The 26,997-nt window shown below is 42.7% G+C and overlaps 1 long non-coding RNA gene, 1 other non-coding gene and 1 pseudogene across 2 annotated transcripts; all 3 read left to right on the top strand.

Moving 5' to 3' along the window:
• The first annotated feature begins 289 nt into the window (after positions 1 to 289).
• LOC118154651 (uncharacterized) lies at positions 290 to 26,060 on the top strand. Its single transcript, XR_004744828.3, has 3 exons — positions 290 to 538; positions 16,307 to 16,420; positions 17,011 to 26,060. It is a non-coding gene; the product is annotated as an uncharacterized LOC118154651 (long non-coding RNA).
• Positions 5,514 to 7,105, top strand: LOC100410214 (keratin, type II cytoskeletal 8 pseudogene; annotated as a pseudogene).
• Positions 16,533 to 16,635, top strand: LOC118154934 (U6 spliceosomal RNA). Its single transcript, XR_004745188.1, has one exon. It is a non-coding gene; the product is annotated as a U6 spliceosomal RNA (small nuclear RNA).
• Positions 26,061 to 26,997: the final 937 nt, after the last annotated feature.

Raw genomic sequence — 26,997 nt, 5'->3', positions numbered from 1 at the left:
ACTTTGGGAATAGAATAATTATATTGAACTGAACGTATGTGTGTATGTGGGTGTTGGAATTGCTTACTTGTTAAATATTGATGTTTAAAATACACCACAAATCTTGTAACCCTATTTTGGCATATCTTCTTCTTCTTCTTTTTGGTTTTTGTCTAACATGGAAGCAGCCAACGCCTCTCTTGACCTCTGAAAGCCCTATGAAAACCTGAAACCAAGGCAAGGTGACAAAGTCTGGTCATTCAGCCCTGAGAGCCTCCTCAGATTACTTCTTTACTTAGAAAAACAAAACGTTGTTGCGGAAGATTCAGAGCCACAGATATTCTTTCTGGGCCTGTCAGTTTCTGAATTCTTAGATTTTTCGTTTAATTTAGCCATCAGGGAATTTCCCCGACTAGAAATATCAAAGCAGAACCCAAACAAAATCTCTAGCATGAGCTCTTATCTTCCAGGCTGGTGAGAATGGGATGTGCCTCCACTCTGAAGTGAGCAAGGGTACTGGTTTTCACCCCGTGCAGTCAACCTGAGGATCAGAGAGAAGGTGAGTGAAAGGTTGCACGTGTCTCGCTGTGTATCTTGCCAGATTCCCATGCTTACTTTCTTGAGCAGTTCTAATATACCTTGTGAAGAATGTTTGCAAAACTATAGTTTAGTCTTTGTAACTGCCACTGCTAACCAGAAACTAGAATGCCCATATATGATCAGTACAGAAATGACAACATAAAATTTTTTAGCAACACTTGTCCTCTGTAATAGTACTGTCACCTTAAGTTTGAAGGATCATGACGCTATCTGTATGTAGTTTTAAATTCCCCAGTGATGCCAAATATATTTGTGTCAACAGATACTGTTCCAAAATACCGGAGTTCAATTTAGCTGAATACCAAGGGACTGACTCAAATTACTTTGAAGGAAATCAAAGTATCTTTAACGAACTTATATGACAAAATGCAGAAAACTCAGAAAATATGTATTATAAAGAGTTAGAAAGTAGTAAAGTAGGAAAAAGGCTAAAAATTTTGTGCTTTCTTTAATTAGCGTAGCTCTTTTCAATTCACATTTTTTTATCAGCCGTGTGTGAAAATGCTGACTTTATAACCAGTGATAGTATCTAATTAATTACTACTATATAATTATTGATAGAAATAAAGAAATCTGTCTTATACTACAGAACTTTTCAATATAGTGAAAAGCTAATAATCATAGAATAATAATCAACAAGTTAATACCTAAGTTTGAGGACTTAATATGAGCTGAGAGCTCTGCTGAGCACTTTAAAACATTTTTTAAATTTTTACTTTTTGTGGAGATAGGGTCTCACTTTGCTGACCAGGCTGTCCTCAAATTCCTGGATTCAAGCAATCTGCCCCCCTCCATCTCCCAGGGTTCTGGAATTACAGGCGTGAGCCACCCTGCTTGGCCGTTAAGTACTTTTATAGGTTGTCTCATATAAACCTCCCAACAAGTTTATGAGATAGGGGAAATAATTTTTTCCTTCATAGCCTACGGATCATAATAGCTAAGATTTTTATTGAATTTACCATGTGCCAGGCACTGTTCTTGGTGCTGTATGTGTATTATCTCATTCATTCCTCACAACTCCCCACAAAGCAGTACTCTCATTATTCTCATCTTAAGGAATAAGGAAACAGAGTTGAAGTGACCCACCCAAGGTCACATAGCTGTAAGTGACAGAGCCAGCATACTCAAGCTCTGGCAGTCTGACTCCAAGTCTGGCTCCTCTCTAAATGGCTATTCAACACTAATTACATTTGCTTTGAGACTTTTGCATGCCAAGCACTGTCTCAAAAGATCTTCAGCTGTTAAATTATTTCTTCATAAGGAGCTCATGGTTTTCCCCATTTCTCAGACAAAGAAAGTAAGGTAAGGGTCACTTGCCCAGAGTTTAGAGCTAGGATTTAAAATCTGGTTTTGCCTGATTCCCAGGCTCTTCCTGTTCCCACCTTACTGCACAGGAAAAGTTGGTATGGCTTCTAAAGATGCACTGTGACTCCAAAGGAAAAGCATATACACGGTGAGAATTTAATTAATCAGGTCACGAAACAGAAGAAATGCCCGCAAACACAATGCGCCACACACGTTAGACGCAGACACGGGAGTGGAGAGCTAGATGATCCTCTTCCTTTGTCTCTTTGGATCTTCTAGGGTTCTGGCCCTAGAAAAAGATTAAAGATGGGTAGGGGAAGCTGTCGTCTTCAGAAAGCAGCCTTGGAAGATATCCATCAGTCCTGGTCGCATCCAACCCAACTCTTTATTGCGTTTGCCCAGGCTGGAAGACACAGGGTCAGGATCTATCCTCATGGTTTCTCATATTTTTTAATTGTTTCCTGGGAGCAGTGGCCCACACCTACAGGGCCAGCTGCTTAGGAGGCTGAGGCAGAAGGATCCCTGGAGTTCGGGAGTTAGGAGTTAGAATCCAGCCTAGGCAACATAACAAAACCTTGTCTGTAGATTAGAAACATTGTTTTAGTTATTTATTTAGGCCAATGGTGTGAAAAGGCTCCAGTAGTAGCTAGGAGTGGAAGCACAAGAGAAAAACTATCTTGCAAAGTGAAGACCAGCTTGTAGTTTTCCTGTTATTCATTTTGTGTTTCCTCTTCCTCACCACTGAACATTGTTTAAGGGATTATTTAGGCACTAAGTTGCAGTAATTTCTACTTTCTTAAATTTCATAGATTTCTATTTCTCCAAATTACTTTTTGATGGACACTCACAGCCTCAGCTTTTTGCAGTGTACTTTCAAAAATTTGGAGATGGTGCCAGCCTAGCCTGGTGCACAAGGCAAGAGACACTTCCCCTGCAAAAAAGATGTTTCATTTTTATGAACTGTCTACACAGTTGTCACTTTTCTTTGTTTCTTCAGAAATATATCCCTTCATATAATAAACTATTGTCATTTCTTCTTTCTAAAGTCATCTCAGCCTGTTGCATCACTGAATTGCAATGCTTGAGTCCTCTGCCAGGGCTTGCTGTGAATGGCGCCCCCTGGGATTATTCAGCGCACAAACAACGATGAACAGTGGCCCTGTGGTTAGAGCTGTATGCTAGGAGAACTGAGCACTGCAGCAGAGAATTTAATAACAGGAACTATTGTCCCTTGATTTATCAACCCTGCTCTATCTATAACCTTCTGCCTTATTTCTAGGTTTTAGCATTATGACATTTATTTATTTATTTACTTATTATTTTTGGTTTTGAGACGAAGTTTTACCCTTATTGCCCAGGATGGAGTGCAATGGCGTGATCTTGGCTCACTGCAACCTCCACCTGCTGGATTCAAGTGATTACCTGCCTCGGCCTTCCGAGTAGGTAGGATTACAGGCATGCACCACCATGCCTGGCTAATTTTGTATTTTTAGTAGAGATGGGGTTTCACCATGTTGGCTGGGCTGGTCTTGAGCTACTGACCTCAGGTGATCCACCCATCTGGGCCTCGGCCTCCCAAAGTGCTGGGATTACAGGCATGAGCCACCACGCCCAGCCAGCACTATGACTTTTAAATCATTTTCTCTGCTATGGCAGAATCTGAACAGACATAAAATAGTCTACCTACCTCTGTGTTTAAGAATAGAAATCAATTGGCCTATTTGATATAAGTTCAACTTAATTGTTTTTAAATTTAGTTTTTAAATTTGCTGTGAGTAAATTTGGTTTGTATGAACAGAGTTAGGGTTGTTTCTTTTAGCTGAAGTAAGTAACAAAGAGTTGGAGTTTGTAAACACAGCTCTGAAATGTGTATGTTTTAGTTATTAGACATTTTGGTAAACCAACATAGTTTTTGAATGTTGTTACAAAAATTGCCACCAAATATAGAATTATAACAGGAAGCAAGTCTGGGAAGGTGGTAATTTGACTCACCTTACCTATTTGGTGCAGATACATTCTAAAGATCAAGTGAAAGAAACTAACACTCCCTCACTTTTGTCCCATCCAGCAAACTTGCTTTGCAAATTATTACTTCTTTTTTTTTTTTGAGATGGAGTTTTGTTCTTGTTGCCCAGGCTGGAATACAATGGCATGATCTCAGCTCACCGCAACCTCTGACTGCTGGGTTCAAGCAATTCTCCTGCCTCAGCCTCCTAAGTAGCTGGGATTATAGGTGCCCACCACCATACCCAGCTAATTTGTTGTATTTTTAGTAGAAACAAGGTGTCACTACATTGGCCAGGATGGTCTTGAACTCCCAACCTCAGGTGATCCCCCCAACTCGGCCTCCCAAAGTGCTGGGATTATAGAAATGAGCCACTGTGCCTGGCCTACTTTTTAAAATTTTTAAATTTATTTGCTTTTCTGAGATAGAGACTCATTCTGTTACCCACGCTGCAGTGCGGTGGTGCAATCTCAGCTCACTGCAACCTCTGCCTCCTCGGTTCAAGCGATTCTCATGCCTCAGCCTCCAGAGTAGCTGGGATTACAGGCACGTGCCGCCAAGTTCAGCTAATTTTTGTATTTTTAGTAGAGACAGGATTTCATCCTGTTTGCCAGGCTGGTCTCAAACTCCTGACCTCAAGTGATACACCTGCCTTGGCCTCTCAATGTGCTGGGATTATAGGTGTGAGCCACCATGGTAAGTATGGTGCAAATTTGTGTGTGTGTGTGTGTGTGTGTGTGTGTGTAACTTTCCTTGCATAGTGTGTCTTGCTTAAGCAAGGTCCAAATTTTTAAATGCCCAGCAAAAGTTCTTCAATTTGGAGTTTTCTTTTTCGGGCTTAGATCCTACAAACTGAACACAGAAAATAGCTGAATTCACTGATGCTTCATTTTTACTGCCTTTTCCTTTTTGAAAAACACATATATATTCCAAATTTTCTATGTGATGACTTTGACAATCAGAAAAACAAAACAAAGACGAATAATACGTGTCTAGGGAAAAGGTACGTGGTACTTAGTGAATGCTCAGTGAATACTTTTGAATACGTGAATTGCAAAGATCAAGGCTTGCCCCTTGATTTAAAAAATTAAATCAAGGGACATAGCCTTGTAGCCTAAGGACATAGTTAAACCCATAAACAAAGACTAATGCACAAATATTTATTGAAAAGTTATAACAATGAAAAAATGGAAGCAATTTAAATATGCAATAATGAGAATTATTAAATAAATGGCATGTCCATGAAGAAATACTATACAACCATTTAAACTATATTTACAGCAAATTTTAAGGACATGGGAAAATGTGTATGATGTATGTTAAATTTATAAAATAAAAGGTATACTAAAAAGTATTTCAGTGTAAGTTCATCTTCATAGAAAACATTGTACAGAAAAAGAACCAGAAGAGACTGTGCTAGAACATCAATAGTGTTGAGAAGCAGCTTCTCCGCTCCTTCTGGAATCTCTCCCTAGTTCAGCCTGCCTACCTCCACTCCTGCCTCCACCATGTCCACCAGGGTGACCCATAAGTCCTACAAGGTGTCCACCTCTGGCCCCGGGGTCTTCAGCAGCCGCTCCTTAACGAGTGGGCCCAGTGCCCGCTTGAGCTTCTCCTGAGTGAGCAGTAGTGGCTTCCGGGGTGGCCTGGGTGCAGGCTATTTTGGGGCCAGCGGCATAGGCATGGGAGGCATCACCGCCGTCACCATCAACCAGAGCCTGCTGAACCCCATTAAGGTGGATGTGGACCCCAACATCCAGGCCGTGCGTACCCAGGAGAAGCAGCAGATCAAGACCCTCAACAACAAGTTTGCTTCCTTCATCGACAAGGTGCGGTTCCTGGAGCAGCAGAACAAGATGCTGGAGACCAAGTGGAGCCTCCTGCAGCAGCAGAAAACGGCTAGGAGCAACATGGACAACATGTTTGAGAACTACATCAACAACCTGAGGCGGCAGCTGGAGACTCTGGGCCAGGAGAAGCTGAAACTGGAGGCGGAGCTTGGCAACATGCAGGGGCTGGTGGAGGACTTCAAGAACAAGTATGAGGAAGAGACCAATAAGCGTACAGAGATGGAGAATGAATTTGTCCTCATCAAGAAGGATGTGGATAAAGCTTTACATGAACAAGGTAGAGCTGGAGTCTCGCCTGGAAGGACTGACTGACGAGATCAACTTCCTCAGGCAGCTGTATGAAGAGGAGATCCGGGAGCTGCAGTCCCAGATCTCCGACACGTCTGTGGTGCTGTCCATGGACAACAGCCGCTCTCTGGACATGGATGGCATCATTGCCGAGGTCAAGGCGCAGTACGAGGAGATCGCCAACCGCAGCCGGGCTGAGGTGGAGAACATATACCAGATCAAGTATGAGGAGTTGCAGATGCTGGCTGGGAAGCACGGGGATGACCTGCGGCGTACGAAGACTGAGATCTCCGAGATGAACCGGAACATCAGCCGGCTCCAGGCTGAGATCGAGGGCCTCAAAGGCCAGAGGGCTTCCCTGGAGGCTGCCATTAGAGATGCTGAGGATCGCGGGGAGCGGGCACTCAAGGATGCTCATGACAAGCAGAAGGAGCTGGAGGCTGCCCTGCAGAGGGCCAAGCAGGACATGGCAAAGCAGCTGCGTGAGTACCAGGAGCTGATGAATGTCAAACTGGCCCTGGACATCGAGATCGCCTCCTATCGCAAGCTACTGGAGGGCGAGGAGAGCCGGCTGGAGTCCGGGATGCAGAACATGAGTATCCACACGAAGACCACCAGCGGCTATGCAGGTGGTCTGAGCTCTGCCTATGGGGGCCTCACAAGCCCCGGCCTCAGCTACGGCCTGGGCTCCAGCTTTGGCTCTGTCGCGGGCTCCAGCTCCATCAGCCGCACCAGCTCCACCAAGGCTGTGGTTGTGAAGAAGATTGAGACCCTCGATGGGAGGCTGGTGTCTGAGTCCTCTGACATCCTGCTCAAGTGAACAGCTGCAACAGCCCCTCCCAGCCTGCCCCTCCCAGCCTGCCCCTCCTGAGGCTGCCCCAGAGCCCAGGAGGGAGGTTGCTGTGCAGGGGAGCGCAGGGAACAGGAGACCCACCTGACGCTCAGCCCTAGCCCTCAGCCCACCGGCGCTCAGCCCTAGCCCTCAGCCCACCGGCGGGGAGTTTACTGCCTGGGGACCCCCCCTTGCCCATGCCTCCAGTTGCAAAACAATTCAATTGCTTTTTTTTTTTTTTTTTTGGTCCAAAATAAAATCTTAGCTAGCTCGGAAAAAAAAAAAAAAAAAAAAAAAAAAAAGAATATCAATAGTGTTTCTGGGAAGTGAGACTGTTGGGTTTTTTGTTTTTTGGGTTTATTAGTTTTTTTTTGGGGGGGGTCTCTCCTATATTTTAGAATTTATCTCAAATAAAAAAGTTGTGTTATTTTGATAATTTAAAGAAGTTCAAAATTAGAAAACTATTCCTATGAAAAAAATTTATTTGTATAGCCACTCAAAATCAATAAAAAAGCATGCATTTGTCATCTAAGCTAAACCTGTCAAGGACAAATGTATACATTTATCAACCTAGCTAAACCTGTCACATGGCTTTTAATATCATCCAACGAGAGTGACATAATCCAATGAGATAATAAAATCCAATGAGGTAATAAAATCCAGTGAGTCACATAATTCCTAAATCTTACAGGTAATTTATTTTAAAGTATAACCAAACACTTTAAAGCTTGCTTTCAATTCTCTGGTTTCAATTTGAATCCATTATGAATCAGTGAGTTTGTAGGAATACGTACACTTATGTCATATTCTAACATCTCTTTCTTTTACTGAATAGTATATTACTTTTCATCTTTTCCTTTTTGTGTTTTTTATTTGATTGTCTCTTTGCTCTTGTTGTTTCTTATCATTTACTATCTCAGTTTCTTGGAGTGCTAATTCTCCCATTTATTGGTTCCTGACTCCCCTGGTAGATCACTTCCTCACATGCTCTGTAATTTTTCATTGTGAACACATTTTTAACAAAGTGCAACTGTTCGTTAGACATTCCATGTGCCTTGAATTATAAAAGTGTCTCTAAAGAGAGATTTTGTGTTTGCTTCTGTCAGGGCTTTCTCGAATATCATCCTATTCACGGACCTCTCTTTTTTTTTTTTTTTTTTTTTTTTTTTTTTTTTGAGACGGAGTTTCGCTCTTGTTACCCAGGCTGGAGTGCAATGGCGCGATCTCGGCTCACTGCAACCTCCGCCTCCTGGGTTCAGGCAATTCTCCTGCCTCCGCCTCCCGAGTAGCTGGGATTACAGGCACGCGTCACCATGCCCAGCTAATTTTTTGTATTTTTAGTAGAGACGGGGTTTCACCATGTTGATAGTCTCGATCTGTCGACCTCGTGATCCACCCGTCTCGGCCTCCCAAAGTGTCACGGACCTCTCTTAATCAAATTTCTGGGTTTGGGTCGGGTGCAGTGGCTAACGCTTGTAATCCCAGCTCTTTGGGAGGCCGAGGCAGGTGGATCACCTGAGGTCAGGAGTTCCAGACCAGCCTAGTCAACATGGTGAAATTTGTCTCTACTAAAAATACAAAAAATTAGGCAGGCATGGTGGCAGGCACCTGTAATCCCAGCTACTTGAGAGGCTGAGCCAGGAGAATTGCTTGAACCTGGGAGGCAGAGGTTGCAAGATCACGCCATTGCACTCCATCTTGGGCGACAAGAGCAAGATGCCATCTCAAGAAAAAAAAATCTGGGTTTGGAATTTTCATACCATGAGAGCAGTATAAATTCAGATCTTACACTTTTGCATAGAATTTTATTTTATTTTCTTCTATTTTTTATCCCACTTCAGTGGGACACTTTTGCATAGAGTTTTAATTTCTCAAAGGTGACTCCTTTTTACCCACAAAGTACCCAGGGCTCAGGCTTCCTTAGGCCATGGGTGTGATGTGTCTAGTGCCCTCTCTCAAATCAGTCCTCTTGTCTTCCACTCTTAAGCAGAGGTTTGCTTCCAGCCTCCCTCCTCAGTAGTGTGCTCTCAGCCCTGGCTTTTATCATTTTATGGATACTAAGATGCCAGTCCAGGCTGGGCTTGGTATCTCACACCTGTAATCCCAGCACTTTCAGAGGCCAAGGTGGGTGGATCACTTGAGGTCAGGAGCTCAGGACAAGCCTGACCAACTGGGTGAAACCCCATCTCTACTAAAAATACAAAAGTTAGCTGTGCATGATGGTGGGTGCCTGTAGTCCTAGCTACTCAGGAGGTTGAGGCACAAGAATCACTTGAGCCCGGGAGGCAGAGGTTACAGTGAGCCGAGATCAGGCCACTGCACTCCAGCCTGGGCAACAGAGCAAGACTCTTTCTCAAAAATAAAAAACAAAAGGCCAGTCCTTGGCTATTGGAACTTGTATCTGGGTACGGTGCCCCACCACACCCAGGCTTCTTCGACATCATATTATACTCTAGTTTGAGTTCTATCTGTTGTTCTGGTGCCCAGGAATTTCCATTGGAAGGATTAGACTAGTCAAGTGAAGCAGTGGGAGCGAAGAAGGAACAAAGAAATATGTAACTCATGACCTTAGTTGTACACACCAGGCCACACAGACCAGCCTGTATTGTATTGTGTTGTACTGTATTGATTTATTTTGAGATGGAGTCTTGCTCTATGGCCAGGCTGGAGTGCAGTGGCCTGATCTTGGCTCACTGCAACCTCGGCCTCCTGGGTTCAAGAGATTGTCTTATCTCAGCCTCTCAAGTAACTGGGATTACAGGCACCCGCCACCATGCCCAGCTAATTTTTTTGTATTTTTAGTAGAGGTGGGGTTTCACCATGTTGGTCTGACAGGTATTGAACTCCTGACCTCGTGATCTATCTGCCTCGGCCTCCCAAAGTGCTGGGATTACAGGTGTGAGCCACCACGCCCCGCCCAGCAAGCCTATGTTTTAAAATGTTATTGCATTTGATACAGGAATCTTATTGTTTGAAGTGGGAGGAGTTCTGTGGAACTCTTATTACCTCAGCCGTATTTCAAGTCCTCAAGAAGGTTTCTAGATAAGAGCGTCTCTGGGTGGCAGCACACCTGTGTGTGATAGCAACCTGAGTGCTGCTATCCATCTGAGGAGAGCCACAAGAATTAACAATAGTTAGAACATCTAAATTCTCCAATTTTCACCTTCGAAAATAAATTCAAGGCTCTTCCTGTATGATAACATGATCCTCGATTCCTTGAATTAATCTTTCCTTCTTTTTTTCTTTCTTTCCTTCTTTCTCTTTCTCTCTCTCTCTTTTTCTTTCCCTCTTTCTTTCACCTGATCATAGCTCACTACTGCCTTGAATTTCTGGGCTCAAGGGATCCTCCTGCCTCAGCCTTTCTGAGTAGTTGCGACTATGGGCCCACACCACCACACTCACCTTGTTTCTAAAAGTTTTTGTAGAGACAGAATCTTGCTGTGTTGCCTAGGCTGATCTCAAACTTCTAAGCTCAAGTGATTCTCCCACCTCAGCCTCCCCAAATGCTGGGATTACAGATGTGAGCCACCAAGCCCAGCCTGTCTGCCTGCCTGCCTTTCTTCCTTCCTTCCTCCTTCCCTCCTTTTTCTCTCTCTCTCTCTTTGTCCCTTTTTTTCTTCCTCACTTCCCTTCCCTCCCCTTCCCTCCCTTCCCTCCCCCTCCCCTATCTCCCCTCCCCTCCCCTTCCCTCCCCTTCCCTCCCTTTTTTCTTTTCTTTTTTTGAGACACAGTCTCACTCTGTTACTGAGGCTGCAGCTCAGTGGCTCAATTTTGGCTTACTGCAAGCTTTCCCTTCTGAGGCTCAAGTGATCCTCCAACCTTTGCCTCCCAAAGTGCTGGGATTATAGGCTTGAGCCACCGCACCTGGCTCTTGAATTCTTTATTGGGTAGACATTATCTAAGAATGTTATCTTTCATGTTGAGGTGGACAAGAAAGCTAAGAGTTCTGTGTTCATGACCCTGGTAGTGCCAACTGAAGACACTGTCAATCTCAAACCATTATGAAATTAATTCTTTTTTTTTGACATGGAGTTTTGCTCTTGTTACCCAGGCTGGAGTGCAATGGCGCGATCTTGGCTCACTGCAACCTCCGCCTCCTGGGTTCAGGCAATTCTCCTGCCTCAGCCTCCTGAGTAGCTGGGATTACAGGCACGTGCCACCATGCCCAGCTAATTTTTTGTATTTTTAGTAGAGATGGGGTTTCATCATGTTGACCACGATGGTCTCCATCTCTTGACCTCGTGATCCACCCGCCTCGGCCTCCCAAAGTGCTGGGATTACAGGCGTGAGCCACCGCGCCCAGCCAATTTTTGTATTTTCTTAGTAGAGACAGGGTTTCACCATGCTGACCAGGATGGTCTCGATCTCTTAATCTCGTGATCCACCTGCCTCAGCCTCCCAAAGTGCTAGGATTATAAGCGTGAGCCACCGATGAAATTAATTCTTAAAAAGTAAACACTATGCTTCATAATGACAAGCAGAAAAGTAGATTTACTTTCTGCCTGTTTCTCAAGATTCTTCTTATGACTAATTCCAAAGTGCATTTTCACCAAAATGAAATATAATTTGTAAAGTGTGTGCTATAATTGGCCAGTTACCATAATAGGAAGCTGAACTGAACTTCTTTGCTCACCACAAGCCCTGTCCCAAGATGGGACATTTCTTGTGCTTCTACTCCATGCCAGGGGCCACTCTTGCTACTGAGATCTCTGGCATTTGTAGCCGTTTTGTCCTTACTGGTGGTGAAAAAATTTAAGAAGGGGCTGGATGCAAATAAGAACAACTTGGGAGCAGTTGTTTGATAGGTTCTGACATTTATCTACATCACTAAAATAAGTTTTCTTTAATTATATGACACCTCAAAGAGAGTAATGGGGCCAGGTGCAGTGGCTCATGCCTGAAATTCCAGCACTTTGAGAGGCAAAGGAGAATGGATCACCTGAGGTCAGGAGTTCGAGACCAGCAACATGGCGAAACCCATGTCTACTGAAAATACAAAAATTAGCTTGGTGTGGTGGTGCATGCCTATAATCCCAGCTACTAGAAAGACCGAGGTAGGAGAATTGCTTGAACCCAGGAGGCAGAGATTACAGTGAGCCAAGGTCTTGCCACTACACTCCAGCCTGGGTGACAGAGCCAGACTCTGTCTCAAAAAAAAAAAGCAATGCTAAGAATTTTTACCATTCTTACTAACAATAATTGTATTTTTTTAAAAAACATGAAATGTGTTCCTTGCTGTGTAGGACACCATCAAGATTTTTATAAACTCTTTTATTTTTATAAACTTTTAGAAACTCTTGTTGTCACCTGTCACCTCACTGACTTTAAGAGAGTCCTCTAAGGAAAGGAGATAAAATTACAACTCCACTCATTTAACAGCAGAGCTGACCAGTGCTGAAACCAGGACTGGGGACCCTCGTGCCATGGAACCCAGAGCATGTCCACTGGGTGACTCTGGGGATCTAGGTTAGCATCGATCTAAAACCTTTTTTGACTCCATAACTTTTTTCCTTAACTTTTTTTTTAAACTATTATTTTAGAGGTGAGGTCTTGCTGTGTTACCTAGGCTAATCACAAACTCCTGGCTTCAAGAAATCCTCCTGCCTCAACTTCTCAAGACGCTGGAATTACAGGTGCGAGCCACTGCTCCTGGCTTGCCACCATGAGCTTGACTCAGCCGTTCTCTCTCAACTTGATGGGTCTAACCTCTCATTTCAATTCCTCCATGTCTCAGCTCCAGCACTATGGAAATTCTCACACATGCCACTGCTTTACCACCATAAATCTTCCTCCCGTTTTTCCAGAAGTGGGTCTACGTGGGCTTTCACATGAGCTAACTGCACATTTATCACTTTGGCTTGTGTTGTCCATTGGCCATAATCTTCTAAGTCACAGCAGATGAACCAGTGTGATTCATGCAAGAATGGTAGGAATGACTGTGACAAATGTTTGCCTTCAGAAAGACAAACATTATTTGTAGCTCACTTGTGGTGGGAAAGTAATCTAACATGCAAAAGGCATCTGAATTTATTAGGTTGGTAGAGCTAAAACATTACTAATATATGGGATTTTTCTCACAGACTGATAACAGCTTTATTGCATGTAGTCCTTATCATTATTGCTTCCTCGTGCTATAAAAACTGAAAAGAGCATATTATTCCTTGACCAGCTGACACGAGTTTGTGATTCATTTGACATGTGCCCTCTAACCACGGCACTTCAGTTTACAGTCATAGTTGCTTTGACATAAATTTAAAAACATAATTAGAAAGCACTTAGGAAACTGGGCTACTTACCTAGATTAGCGTTTCTAATGTGGTTATTTATTGTGGGCCAAAACTCTACTTAAGTTTTGTAACTTTACAGAAGTTGTACAGATAAGTTAAAAGATCTATCTAGGTAATTAAAAAGTCATGAAGTCTCTTCATATTGCTTCAGCTCTGAACAGAAAGATCTGCCTAGGGTCACACTCATATGTGTAGCCTTAGGAGGCAGCAGGCACACGAGAGGAAAAACACTGTGAGCAATGACTCTGTGGCACAAAGATGAAAATAACCATGTTGGCAACAGATAATGGACAGCAAGGAGGGATGACTGTTCCTTAGCTCTGCCCCTGTGCCTATGCACAGAAACAGTGGTCCAGAGCCATCCAAAGAGAACACAAGAGAAACAGATCTTCCTATTTTGAAGCCAGGAGTTTGAGACCAGGGCAGCATAGCAAGACCCCATCTCTAAAGTAAGTTCTTTTTTTTTTTTTTTTTTTTTTTTAAAGAAAGATTATGACTGTAAAAGGAAAACTTGAGTCAAGGAAGTTTGGCATATAATGTTGGTAGGGATGGTCTGGGATAAACTAAAGAGGAGAGCAAATGAACTTGGGAGAAAAAATAACTATGAGTGGGATTGTTTTGACTTAGTACCTAGTAGTACTATACCTCCTAGTAGCACCTTTAATACCTAGCAGATGGATTATAACTGGTTTTAAATCTTGACACTGTTGTTTGATTTTTGGCTTTTTTTTTTTTGAGCTGGGGTTTCGCTCTTGTTATCCAGGCTGGAGTGCAATGGCGCCATCTCGGCTCACCGCAACCTCTGCCTCCTGGGTTCAGGCAATTCTCCTGCCTCAGCCTCCCAGTAGCTGGGATTACAGGCACGTGCCACCATGCCCAGCTAATTTTTTGTATTTTTAGTAGAGACAGGGTTTCACCATGTTGACCAGGATGGTCTCGATCTCTTGACCTCGTGATCCACCCGCCTCGGCCTCCCAAAGGCTTTTTTAAAAAAGAAATCAAAAGAATTGGGGGAGGCTAGGACAACTGCTGTTATGAGAAAAGGGGGAAATTTGGGAGTTTGGCACTTATAGGTTCTTATTTAAGAATCCCATAAAAAATTCCTGAGTATACATAATGTTCAGAGATGAGAGGCATTAACAAAAACGAAAGCTGGAAACTGATGAAGAGATCAAAAGGTAAAACACTGAACACCCCTCAAACTTCTAGCATGTGAACCCCTTAAAATCTCACTATCCCCCCAAAAAAATAAATACAAATACAAACACAAAAACAAACAAAAAATAAATAAATAAAATCTCACTATCCCAAGGCAATCCTCAAAAGACATTTATTGGCCGGGCACAGTGGCTCATGCCTGTAATCTCATCACTTTGTGAGGCCAAGGTGGGTGAATTACTTGAGGTCAGGAGTTTGAGACAAGCCTGGCCAACATGATGAAACCCTGTCTCCTTTTTTTTTTTCTTATATTTTTATACTTGTGTCCCATGTGAGAAACCCTGTCTCTACTAAGAATACAAAAATTAGCCGGGTGTGGTGGCACATGCCTGTAGTTCCAGCTACTCTGGAGGCTGAGGCAAGAGAATCAGTTGAACCTGGAAGGCAGAGGTTGCAGTGAGCCGAGATCATGCCACTGCACTACAGCTTGGGTGACAGAGCCAGACTCTGTTTCAAAAACAAAAACAAAAACAAAAACATAGTTTATTTTCCTCTTAATGACTAAGAGCCATCAGGCTGGGTGTGGTGGCTCTTGCTTGTAATCCCAGCACTTTGGGAGTCAGAGGCAGGTGGATCACAAGGTCAGGAGTTCAAGACTAGCCTGGCCTACTTAGTGAAATCCTGTCTCTACTAAAAAATATAAAAAAAAATTAGCTGGGCATGGTGGAACGTTCCTGTAGTCCCAATTACTCAGGAGGCTGAGGCAGGAGAATCACTTGAACCCAGGAGGTGGAGGTTGCAGTGAGCCGAGATTGTGCCACTGCACTGCAGTTTAGGCAACAGAGTGAGACTTTGTCTCAAAAAAAAAAAAAGCTATCAGTTTCCAACATAGACCATTTCTTCACGTAAAAACCATTCAATAGGCTGGGCACGATGGCTCACATCTGTAATCCTAACACTTTGGGAGGCCAAGGCGGGCAGACCACCTGAGGTCGGGAGTTCAAAACTAGCCTGACCAACATGGTAAAAACCCATCTCTATTAAAAATACAAAATTAGCCTGGCGTGGTGGTGCATGCCTGTAATCCCAGCTACTCGGGAGGCTGAGGCAGGAGAATTGCTTGAACCCGGGAGGCAGATGTTGCAGTGAGCTGAGATGGAGCCATTGCACTTCAGCCTGGGTGACAAGAGTGAAACTTCATCTAAAAAAAATAATAAATGTACAGTCAGGCTGGCATGTGGCTCACGCCTGTAGTCCCAGCATTTTGGGACTTTGGGAAGCTGAGGTGGGAGAATCACTTTAGCCCAGGGATGTCAAGGCTACAGTGAGTTGTGCCATTGTATTCCAGCCTGAGGGACAGACTGAGATCCTATCACTAACAAACAAACATTTTAAAACATGGAAAAGTACAGAGGGCTAAATTTATGTTCATATATGCCCATTGCAGCATTATTTATAGTATCAGAAAACTAAAAACAATAAAAATGTGTAACCCTTTGTATGGCTAAGTATCTTCACTTGATGAAAGGTATGGTGTTTAAAAAGGCGTAATAAACTTTAACAAAGAAAACCTAAAAAGCAAGAAACTATTAAATTGTATGTACAGAATGATCTCAACTGTGTTTAAAAATAAAGAAAAAAGATTCAGCACTTTGGGAGGCTGAAGCGGGTGGATCATTTGAGGTCAGGAGTTTGAGACCAGCCTGACTAACATGGTGAAACCCCATCTCTCTAAAAATACAAAAAAATTAGCCAGATGTAGTGGTAAACACCTGTAGTCCCAGCTCCTTGGGAGGCTGAGGCAGGCAGGAGAATCTCTTGAACCAGGAGGCGGAGGTGGCAATGAGCTGACATGGTGCCACTGCATTCCAGCCTGGGCAACAGAGCAAGACTCAGTCGCAGAAAAAAAATAATAATAATTCAAGGAAATTGCATCATCTATGTCTTTAATTTCTGAGAAGTCAACTATGTTCACACAACTTGTATTTTTCATACAATACAGGCCTGAAATGGAAACCAATGACTTCATTTGTTGCTGATCCACAGCAACAGTGATGGACTCTAACACTGGAGGAAAATCTGGCTGCACTGGATTTATGAAGAGCTGGTAAAGAAGGTATTAATCCTGACTACTACTATACACTGGACAACTCAAGGGATTTTTCCAGAGTAATATTCATAGATCAGATGCAATTTTCATTTGACATAACCGTAAAATACAGCTTTTGGTGCTAGTTTCAGCAGCACATATACTAAAATTGGGATGAGACAGAGATTAGAATATCCCTGCATAAGGATGACATGCAGAGTCATGAAGAATTTCATATTTTAAAATACCTATTAGGTACCATGCTTAGTACCTGGATAATGAAATATTCTGTACACCAAATTCTCATGACACAAGTTTACCTATATAACAAAACTGCACACATGCTCCTGAACCTAAAATAAAAGTTAAAAAAGAAAAAAAAGGAATATAATCTTTGGTTAAAAAAACTCCTACCTTGATTTTAAGAAAATTTTAATCATTTACTTTAATTCCATTCAGGGATCATAATTAAATAATAATTAAATCTTTCTCAATTAAAAAAATTAGATTTTTTTAAAAATTGAGAAATAATTCGGATAGCAGCACTCACCCTTTTAAAGTATAAATTTGTTTTGTTGTTTTGTTCATTTGTTTGTTTGTTTGTTTGTTTGATGCAGATTTTGCTCTGTCACCCTGGTGTGCAATGGCATGATCTTGGCTCACTGCAACCTCCGCCTCTCCAGTTCAAGTGATTCTCCTGCCTCAGCCTCCTGAGTAGCTGGGATTACAGGCGCCTGCCACCATGCCCAGCTAAGTTTTGTATTTTCAGTAGAGACAGTTTTTCATCATGTTGGGCAGGTGGTCTCAAACTCCTGACCTCAAGTGATTTGCCCGCCTCAGCCTCCCAAAGTGCTGCGATTATAGGTGTGAGCCACTGCACCCAGCCCGGAACCTCCCTTTCCAGTTTGGATTCCCTCAGGTCCTCGACTCATACCTCTGCACTTCCAGCATTACCTCCTCCTTCTCCTCCAGTCGAAATCCCACCCATTTTACAAGTCCCACTTCAAATCCTGAGTTCTTTGATAAAGCCTTCCCAGGCTCTCCGACCCACAGAGACAGCTTCCCAAATCTCATTGCATACAGTAGCTACACCATTTGTTTGGCAAATATTCTGCCTTTCTGGCATATATTCATGACACATTGTAGATGCTGCATGTATGTTGAATGAATGAATGAATGAATGAATCTCTATACCAGATTATAAAAAAATTGAAAGTCGTGTCTTATGCTCTGTTCTAATCCAGGGCTGTAGAGTCATTGAGGAGAGATATATGGCAATGATGAAAAGATTTTAAAAGCCTAGAAGCCCCAGGGAGGGAGTAGTATTTCCCAGAGTCCTCTCTGCTTCTCTAGTTTAGAGCAAGACCAATTTACCTTCTGGCTATGATTGAAATGTTTGTGTTCCCCAAAATTCATATATTAAAAACCAAATCTTCAAGGTGATGGATGGTATTAGCAGGTGGGTCCACGGGAGGTGAGTAGGTCATGAGAGGAAGCCCTCATGAATGGAATTAATGCCCTTAAGAAAGAGGCCTCAGAGGGCTGCCTCTCCCCTTTCACCACGTGCGGACAAGGAGAGAAGGTGCTGCTCACCAACCAGAAGGCAGGCCCTCCGCAGACACCACATTGGCCGGCACCTTGATCAAAGACTTCCCAGCCTCCAGAACCATGAAGAAACACACCGTTGTTGTTTATTTATTTATTTATTTATTTATTTTCGAGACAGATTTTCACTCTTGTTGCCCAGGCTGGAGTGCAATGTCGCAATCTCTGATCACTGCAACCTCCGCTTCCTAGGTTCAAGTGATTCTCCTGCCTCAGCCTCTGGAGTAGCTGGGACTACAGGCATGTGCCACCACGACCGGCTAATTTTTGTATTTTTAGTAGAGACAGGATTTCACTGGTCACGGGCCAGGCTGGTTTTGAACTCTTGACCTCAAGAGATCCACCTGCCTTGGCCTCCCAAAGTGTTGGGATTATAGGCGTGAACCACTGCACCTGGCCCATCGTTGTGGTTTATAAGCCACTCAGTCAATGTTATAGCAGCCCAAACAGACTGAGACACTCCTGCAAAAGCATGCCAAGAGCAAAGGATCTTTTCTTCTTTCGGGGTCAGGGTCAGGGATGGCCTTTAGTAACCATTTTGCCTTGGACCTTAGCTATCCAACTTCTCATGCTCTCTTGATTTGATACCCAGGTATATGGCCAACAGACTCCGACAGGGCCACCAACAGCACGTCTGGAAAGTGCTCTGGTATCACAAAGGTGTCTGTCATTTCTCTCAGCCACCACAGCCTATGGAGAGAGGGATAGAAGTAATAAGTGAGAAGACCCCTCATACCTCTCTCTCTCTACCTCATGATGATATTCTTCAAAATCTCTGGGCTCCTTTGTTTGAGCACCATTAGTATATTATAATATGGTATGTTATAATACAGTGTAATATAATGTAGTGTGGTATAATATATTACATTAGCCAATCTATTTTTTGTTCATTTTTTTAGGTTTCTGGAGGTCTAGTTTCTGTTACTCTGTTGTCCCATAAGTTGGATACCACTATTTTATGTGTAATTCAATTTTTCTTTTTCTTTTGTTTTCTTTTCCACTGCAACCTCTGCCTCCCAGGTTCAACTGATTCTCCTGCCTCAGCCTCCCGAGTAGCTGGGACTACAGGTGCATGCCACCACGCCTGGCTAATTTTTGTACTTTTAGTAGAGATGTGATTTCACCATGTTGGCCAGGCTGGTCTTGAACTCCTGACCTTGTGATCCACCCACCTCGGCCTCCCAAAGTGCTGAGATTACAGGTGTGAGCCACTGCACCAGCCTTGTAATTCGATTTTTATAGCTAATGACAATCACTTTCTGAAAATAAATGCTTTTACTTTTATCTTAATATTTTGAAAAAATATCTTTAGCAGAACTTTTTCCTTAGCGGTGAATAGCATTCATTGGATAGTTCTTCCTGGTCAAGGGAAAGGGAAAAGGAAACTTTGGGTTACTTTTGGCCTTACGATTCTAACTACCCATCAGCGGACACATCACAAAACGCTATTTGTTGTCTCACATATTTGACAGATGAGTTGAAATCCTTTTATATAATTCAGCAAACATTTAACATGGGAACACTGTGCTAGGCTTTTGTGAAATATGTAGATGAATGAGAAAGTCTTGGCCATCCGTGGATGATAAGACACGAACATAGATAACTGCACAAGAACTATTTCAGGCATCCCTTCTGACTCACCACTGGCAATAGATTGGGCCTTAGACCAAGAAAAATGAAACGCAAAATTGAAAAAAAAACAATCCTTTCAATTTACTGGGCAACCAACCAAAACTACAGACTTTTCAGGTTTTAGATAACATTACAAAGAATCTTTCTTGATTATACTTTTGTTCTTGTAGCAATACAAAATGTTTTCTGTGTTTATAGTTAAAGTGCTGGTTCTGGGACTGTTTTACCATTGGGGATATATGTGAATTTTTACTTGTGTTTAATTTCAGAGAATGAATACGTAATTCTGGTCCTCCCCAGCCCCTGCCTACCTTTGGGCAGTGGGGGGTGGGGGAAAATCAGGAAGGAACTAAAATACAAGGCTTTTCCTCCCATTTTACATTCCAACTTGTCTCACAGGAAATGAACAAAATAGACATTCTCAAATGTAACATTGTACTTTTCTGTGCTGTGCTACAAAAAGACCTTTACAGGAATTTTTCCTGTGTGTGTTCCGGAAATTGAATTTTTTAAGGACAAATGTGGAACTTGGATTTTCTTTTCTTTTCTTTCTTTTTTTTTTTTTTTTGAGACAGAGTCTCACTGTGTCCCCGAGGCTGGAGTGCAGTGGAGGGGTCTCAGCTCGCTGCAACCTCCAGCTCCAGGGTTCATGAGATTCTCCTGTCTCAGCCTTCCAAGTAGCTGGTATTACAGGCACCAGCCACTACACACAGCTTGTTTTTGTATTTTTCGTAGAGATAGGGTTTCACCATCTATCTTGGACCATCTATAGGCTGGTCTTGAACTCCTGGCCACAAGTGATCCACCCACTTCGGCCTCCCAAAGTGTTGGGAGTATAGGTGTGAACCTTTGAGCCTGGCCAAGAACTTGGATTTTCATTTCCTGAAGAATAAATGCCAAACTCTTTTACATTGAAGATCTGTAAAATCTCATCTCATTAAAATCATTTCCAGCTTTATCTATATATCCATCCTTACTCCATATATCCAGCAATATCCTGTGAAGCATGTCTAATATTTTTATTTCTGAAACTGGATTCTACCCCCCACTTTAAAATACCCTTTTCTTTCCTCTCAATCCTACTGCTAAAATCCTCATCTTTCAAGGCACATCTTCAAAGAGGAGGCATCCATAAAGCATCCCACTCACCATTCTCCAAGCTAGTATTTCTCCTTTCCTGAATTTTAATAATTTTTCTATAATTAAGAGTTATGGTGGGGCACAGTGGCTCACAGTCAATCCCAGCACTTTGGGAGGTTGAGGTGGGCGGATCACAAGGTCAGGAGTTCGAGACCAGCCTGGTCAATACAGTGAAGCCCCGTCTCCACTAAAAATACAAAAATTAGCCAGGCATGGTGACGCAGCTGTAGTCCCAGCTACACAGGAGGCTGAGGCAGGAGAATTGCTTAAGCCCAGAGGGCACAAGATTGCAGTGACCTGAGATCGGCCACTGTACTCCAGCCTGGGCGACAGAGCAAGACTCCCTCTCAATTAAAAAAAAAAAAAATGAAAAAAAAAAGTTATTGCTTTTCTAATTAGAAATAAAAACTAATTGGCTTGCCTTTGCTTTATTGGTAAATAAATTTTAAAAAACTAAAAAGTATGAACTAGCTTGTCAAATAAAACATGCACATAACCTTTTTTTTTTTTTTTTTGAGACTGAATCAATCTTGGCTCACTGCAACCTCCACCTCCCAGGTTCAAGTGATTCTCTTGCCTCAGCCTCCCTAGCAGCTGGAGTTACAGGTGCACGCCACCACGCCTGGCTAATTTTTGTATTCTTAGTAGAGATGGGTTTTACTGCAACCTCAATCTCCTGGACTCGAGCCATCCTCCTGCTTCAGCCTCCTGAGTAGCTGGAACTGCAGAAGTAAGCCACCACACTAGCCAATTTTTTTTTTATTTTTAGGTTAAAGCCAAGGTCATGCTATGTTGCCCAGGCTAGTCTCAAACCCAGATGGGTTTTGGCCAGGCTGGTCTTAAATTCCTGACTTAAGGTGATCCACTGACCTTGGCCTCCCAAAGTGCTGGGATTACAGGCGTGAACCATTGCAACCGGCCTAAACTTTTACACCTTGAATGTGAGCAGGACATAACTGATATCTGCCCAAAGGTGCATCAGCCTCATTCTCTGATCAATCTCTCCCGCTCTCCCACTTTCAGTCCCTACGCTCATTCCAAATATGTAGCAATAAAAAGTTTATAAAAAGGGGAAATAAAAATGATGTAGTTGGTTCAGAATGCAAAAACTTAAATACTTCCATGGCACAGAAACAAACAAAAATTACACAGGGAAGAGCTGAATCGCAGCTATATACCTACTTGCCTTCTATTCTCAGGTCCAGGGCTTTGGCTCCCACAAGGTAGTCAAGACTAACAGCAGACAGCATCACGCAGAGACCTTTGAGGATGGGGACTAGGGATGGGGCTCCCTCTTGTGATGGAGCCTGAAAAAACGTTGGATACCCTATGGCTTAAAGTTACGGAAGCACAGAAGTTGGGAAAAGAGGAATTCAAGGACAGAGCCTGATGTAGTGAATGCATCAAAAGAAAAAAAAATAGCAACATTTTAATGGAAGATTTTTTAAATGACAAATGAATGCATGTCATAGTCCTATAAATTTTTCTCAAATTGACACGTGGGTTTAATTTTTTGGTATTCCTGCCTTACTTTGATATTGTAAGTATTTACAGTGTGTAAATATTGTGGTATTTACAATATCAACATAAGGAAATAAGGCAGGAATACCAAAAAGACTTCTGTGTTTCTGCTTCTGAACTGAGGTCCGGGCAGCTTTGCGGACGTAAAGGCAATACTGTCAGGTAGGAAAAAGTGAGCATGGAGGAAACAGGAAAGAGACAATAAATAAAAGACTACAGCTCTTTCCGCTCAGAATAGCCTTGTGCAAAGTAAAATTCAAAACCACATTAAAATATTTTACATAAGAAACAGCATGAATTCCACCTCCCCAGTTAAGAGTACGAATTCACTCTAGATAAAATTAGGCTTGGCCACCTGTAATCCCAGTGCTTTAGGAGGTCAAGGCAGGTGAATCACCTGAGGTCAGCAGTTCGAGACCAGCCTGGCCAACATGGTGAAACCCTGTCTCTACTAAAAATACCAAAAATTAGTCAGGCGGGCACCTGTAATCCCAGCTACTCAAGAGTCTGAGACAAGAGAATCGCTTGAACCCGGGAGGCTGAGGTTGCAGTGAGTCAAGATCATGCCATTACATTCTTGCCTGGGTGACAAGAGCAAAACTCCATCTCAAAAAAAAAAAAGCAAAAGAAAATAAGCCTGGCATGGTGGCTCCTCCCTGTAATTTCAGCATTTTGGGAAGTCATGGGTTTGAGACTAGCCTGGGCAACATAGCATGACCTTGACTTTAATCTAAAAATTAAAAAAAATTAGCTAGTGTGGTGGCTCACTTCTGCAGTTCCAGCTACTCAGGAGGCTGAAGCGGGAGGATGGCTTGAGTCCAGGAGATTGAGGCTGCAGTAAGCTATGATCATGTCACCGCACTCCAGCCTGGGCTGCAAAACAAGACTCTGTATCAAAAAAATAAAATAAAATAAATAAATAATTTCATAGAACTGCTTGATAAGGAATTGAAAATAAATGTGCTTATGATACATAAAGAGATATATTCCCTCCTTAAAAAAAGAACAAGAAAGTAGGAAGCAAAAAAATCCATTATAGAACAAGAAATAGGTAGCTCTGAAAGAGAAATAGAAATTTAAAATTTGACATTAAAATTTTAAAAATCAGTTGAAAAAATGAACTCTAGGCTGGATATCTTCTCCAAAAGGAGAAAGAAGACGAGGGGAAATAATATGGTTTTGAAGTTCTGTGATAAATGGAATATTAGTAATTAAACATAATGGCAGGCGGGGCGCAGTGGCTCATGCTTGTAATCCCAGCACTTTGGGAGGCTGAGGCAGGTGGATCACAAGATCAGAGTTCAAGACCAGCCTGGCCAACGTGGTAAAACCCTACTAAAAATACAAACAAAACAAAACAAAAAACAGCCGGGAGTGATGGTTCACGCCTGTAATCCCAGCTACTTGGGAGGCAGAGACAGGAGAATTGCTTGCACCTGGGAGATGGAGGTTGCAGTGAGCTGAGATCAGGCCACTGCACTCCAGTCTGGGCAACAAAAAAGAAAAAGAAAAAGTAATAATATAAATTGATTTAATGTCCAAAATTTCTTATTGAATCTCTGATTGTCATTTTTGGCAGCTTAGCTCCATGTTGTCAGAAGGCAGCGTGCTATGCTGTGAGAAACTCTCTTGTCTCCTCAGAGCTATGCCAAATGCAGTGAGAACCCTGGCTGAAAGTTAGGAAGTTGATGTTAGCAACTTTGAGTGCTGCATCCACCTTCACCGTAGAGGCTAAATCCTTATGCTTACATGTATCCCTGAAAGATTTAAAGGCTCGTCACCCTTTCATACCAAAAAATATCTTCTCCATGCTTTAAAAGGGTTCCTTACTTTGCGGGGGGAGACAACCACATATATCATATACCGAAATTTATCATGATAAGGTTCCAAATCCTATTTTATATTTTAAACTACACCATGGTAATATTTAAACCATCCCATTCCAGACAATATCCCATGCTAGAAGAGTAGATATCTTTTAAAAAAAAATACTGGTCAAGAATGGTGGCTCATGACTGTAATCCCAGCACTTTGGGAGGCTGAGGTGGGCAGATCACGAGGTCAGGAGTTCCAGACCAGCTTGGCCAACATGGTGAAACCCTATCTCTACTAAAATACAAAAAATTGCCAGGCGTGTGGCATGCCCCTGTAATCTTAGCTACTCAGGAGGCTGAGGCATGAGAATCCCTTGAACCCAGGAGGCGGAGGTTGTAGTGAGCCAAGATCATGCACTCCAGCCTGGGTGACAGAGTGAGACCCTGTCTCCAGAAAAAAAAAAAAAAGAAAAAGGAAAAAAGTAGTTTATCAAATAATATACATATAAAAAATTTTTAAGTCTATTGTAAAAGAATCAAATTGTATAGCCTCCAGTAGGATAAAGAAATAAAATATAGGAAACTTTATCAAACCAATTGGTTAGTCCAGGCAAACAAGACAGGTTGTGTTAAAGCAATGATGGAGAAGAAAAAAGGAAAGCAAAAGGATAATAAACAGAAAGCCTCTACTGAAAGAGCTTTTAAAAATACCCATGCTCTTTGGAACACTTGTGCACAGTTTGTGGGAATGTAAAACGGTGCAGCTGCTATGGAAAACAGAATGGAGGTTCCTCAAAAAATTAAAAATATACTTACCATATGATCCAGCAATTCCACTTCTAGCTATATCCAAAAGAATTGAAAGCAGGATTTCAAAGAGATATAGTATTTGCATACCCATGTTCACAGAGGCATTATTCACAATAGCCAAGATGTGGAGACAAACTAAATGCCCATCGATAGATAAATGGAGAAAGAAAATGTGTTATGTATATACCATGAGATATTATTCAGCCTTAAAAAGAAGGAAATGCTCACACAAGCTACAACATAGATGAGCCTTGAGGACATTACGTTAGACATAAGCCACAAAAGACAAATACTGTACGATTCTACTTATATGAGGCATCTAAAGTAGTTAAACTCATAGAAACAAAAAGTAGAATGGTGGTTGCTGGGAGCTGAAGAGAAGGAGAAGTGGGGAGTTTTTTAATGGGTGTAGAGTTTCAGCTTTGCATTATGAAAAAGGTCTGGAAATCTGTTGCACCACAACGAACACTTACTTATCACTACTGAGCTGTACATTTAAAAATGGTTGAGATGGTAAAGTTTACATTGTGGGATTTTCTTTTGTTGTTGTTGTTCGTCTATTTTACCACAATTTAAAAAAAAAATGCCCATTCTGGCCAGGCGTGGTAGCTCATGACTGTAATTTTGAGGGACTATGTAACTTCACTTCTCAGGTCCGTAAGGGACGTGGTTTCAAAGGCAAGAACTTCCCAGAGCCATACATCCATCCACCTCCCCATCGGGGAGCCTAGAGTTCTTTGTCTAACTTTCCCCCGTGCAAGGGTAGACAGCCCAGGTGAGCTTACTTTGTTTAGAAAGCCAACCAAATGCCTTGGAAGGAGGGGCTCTATTGTGAGTCAGGCAGCCAATCCAGCATCAGAGTGAAAGATCAATCACTCCAGAGGAAGTTTGGAAAAGCTCCTCTAACTGGACGAAAACTTGAATGGGGTGGGAGTAACTCCGGGGTTAAATTTTCCCTACTCCCTTACCCCTGTACATACGGATTTCTCTCTCTGGGATCCCCTCCCATGGCAGTGTGGGAGCCTGCTTTCTGTCTCTCTCTTTACCTGTGTGGACTCCATATCTGGGTTCCCTCCAACGACAGTTCTCTCTCTCTCTCTCTCTCTCTCTCTCTCTCTCTCTCTCTCTCTCTCTCTCTCTCTCTCTCTCCTCTCTCTCTCTCCCCCTCTCCCCCTCTCCCTCTCTCCCTCTCTCTCTTTCTCTTTCTCTCTCTCTCCCTAATAAATCGCTTTTCTGCAAAGCTCTTTGGATCCGATATTTACTTGAACGAGCTCACCACGCTGCCAGAGTCCTCCTCCCCATTCTTGGGTGAGTGAGGCCCAAGGACTTGGGGAAAACACATCCAACTGGGGAACAGTGAGCGTCTTTGAAACATCCCCGCAGCCCTGCTCCTGTCACCCGGTTACAATCCCAGTAGTTTGGGAGGCCATGGCGGGTGGATCATCCGAGGTCAGGAGTTCCAGACCAGTCTGGCCAACCTGGTAAAACCCCATCTCTCCTAAAAATACAAAAATCAGCCAGGTATGATGGTGTAAGTCTGAAATCCCAGCTACTCGGGAGGCTGAGGCAGGAGAATTGCTTGAACCTGGGAGATGGAGGTTGCAATGAGCCAAGATAGCGCCATTGCACTCCAGCCTGGGCAACAGAATGAGACTCCGTTTAAAAAAAAAAAATTGGCCGGGCGCGGTGGCTCACGCCTGTAATCCTAGCACTTTGGGAGGCCGAGGTGGGTGGATCACCTGAGGTCAGGAGTTCAAGACCAGCCTGGCCATAATGGTGAAACCCCATCTTAAAAAAAAAAAAAAAAAAATTATACAGCAGGTGGAGGCCCAGGGTTTGAAGGAAGCTCAGCTTCTTCACTCACTGTATGTGGCAGCTGGGGCCTCACCTCTCAACTTGCAATGGACAGAGTGCAGTGGAGTTTCCTAACCAGGATGGGAGAAGCAAATAGAGAAATAAAGGAACTATTCAAAGAAAGGCCGATGTAGCAGTTATTGATACTAGACAAAATGGAATGCGAAGCAAAAAAGTTTAGCTAACAAAGGATGCTACATAATTATCAAGGAAGAAAAATTATATATG

Source organism: Callithrix jacchus, chromosome 6, assembly GCF_049354715.1.
Source record: "Callithrix jacchus isolate 240 chromosome 6, calJac240_pri, whole genome shotgun sequence".
Lineage (NCBI taxonomy): Eukaryota > Metazoa > Chordata > Mammalia > Primates > Cebidae > Callithrix > Callithrix jacchus.
This window is presented reverse-complemented; position numbering and strand designations above follow the sequence as displayed.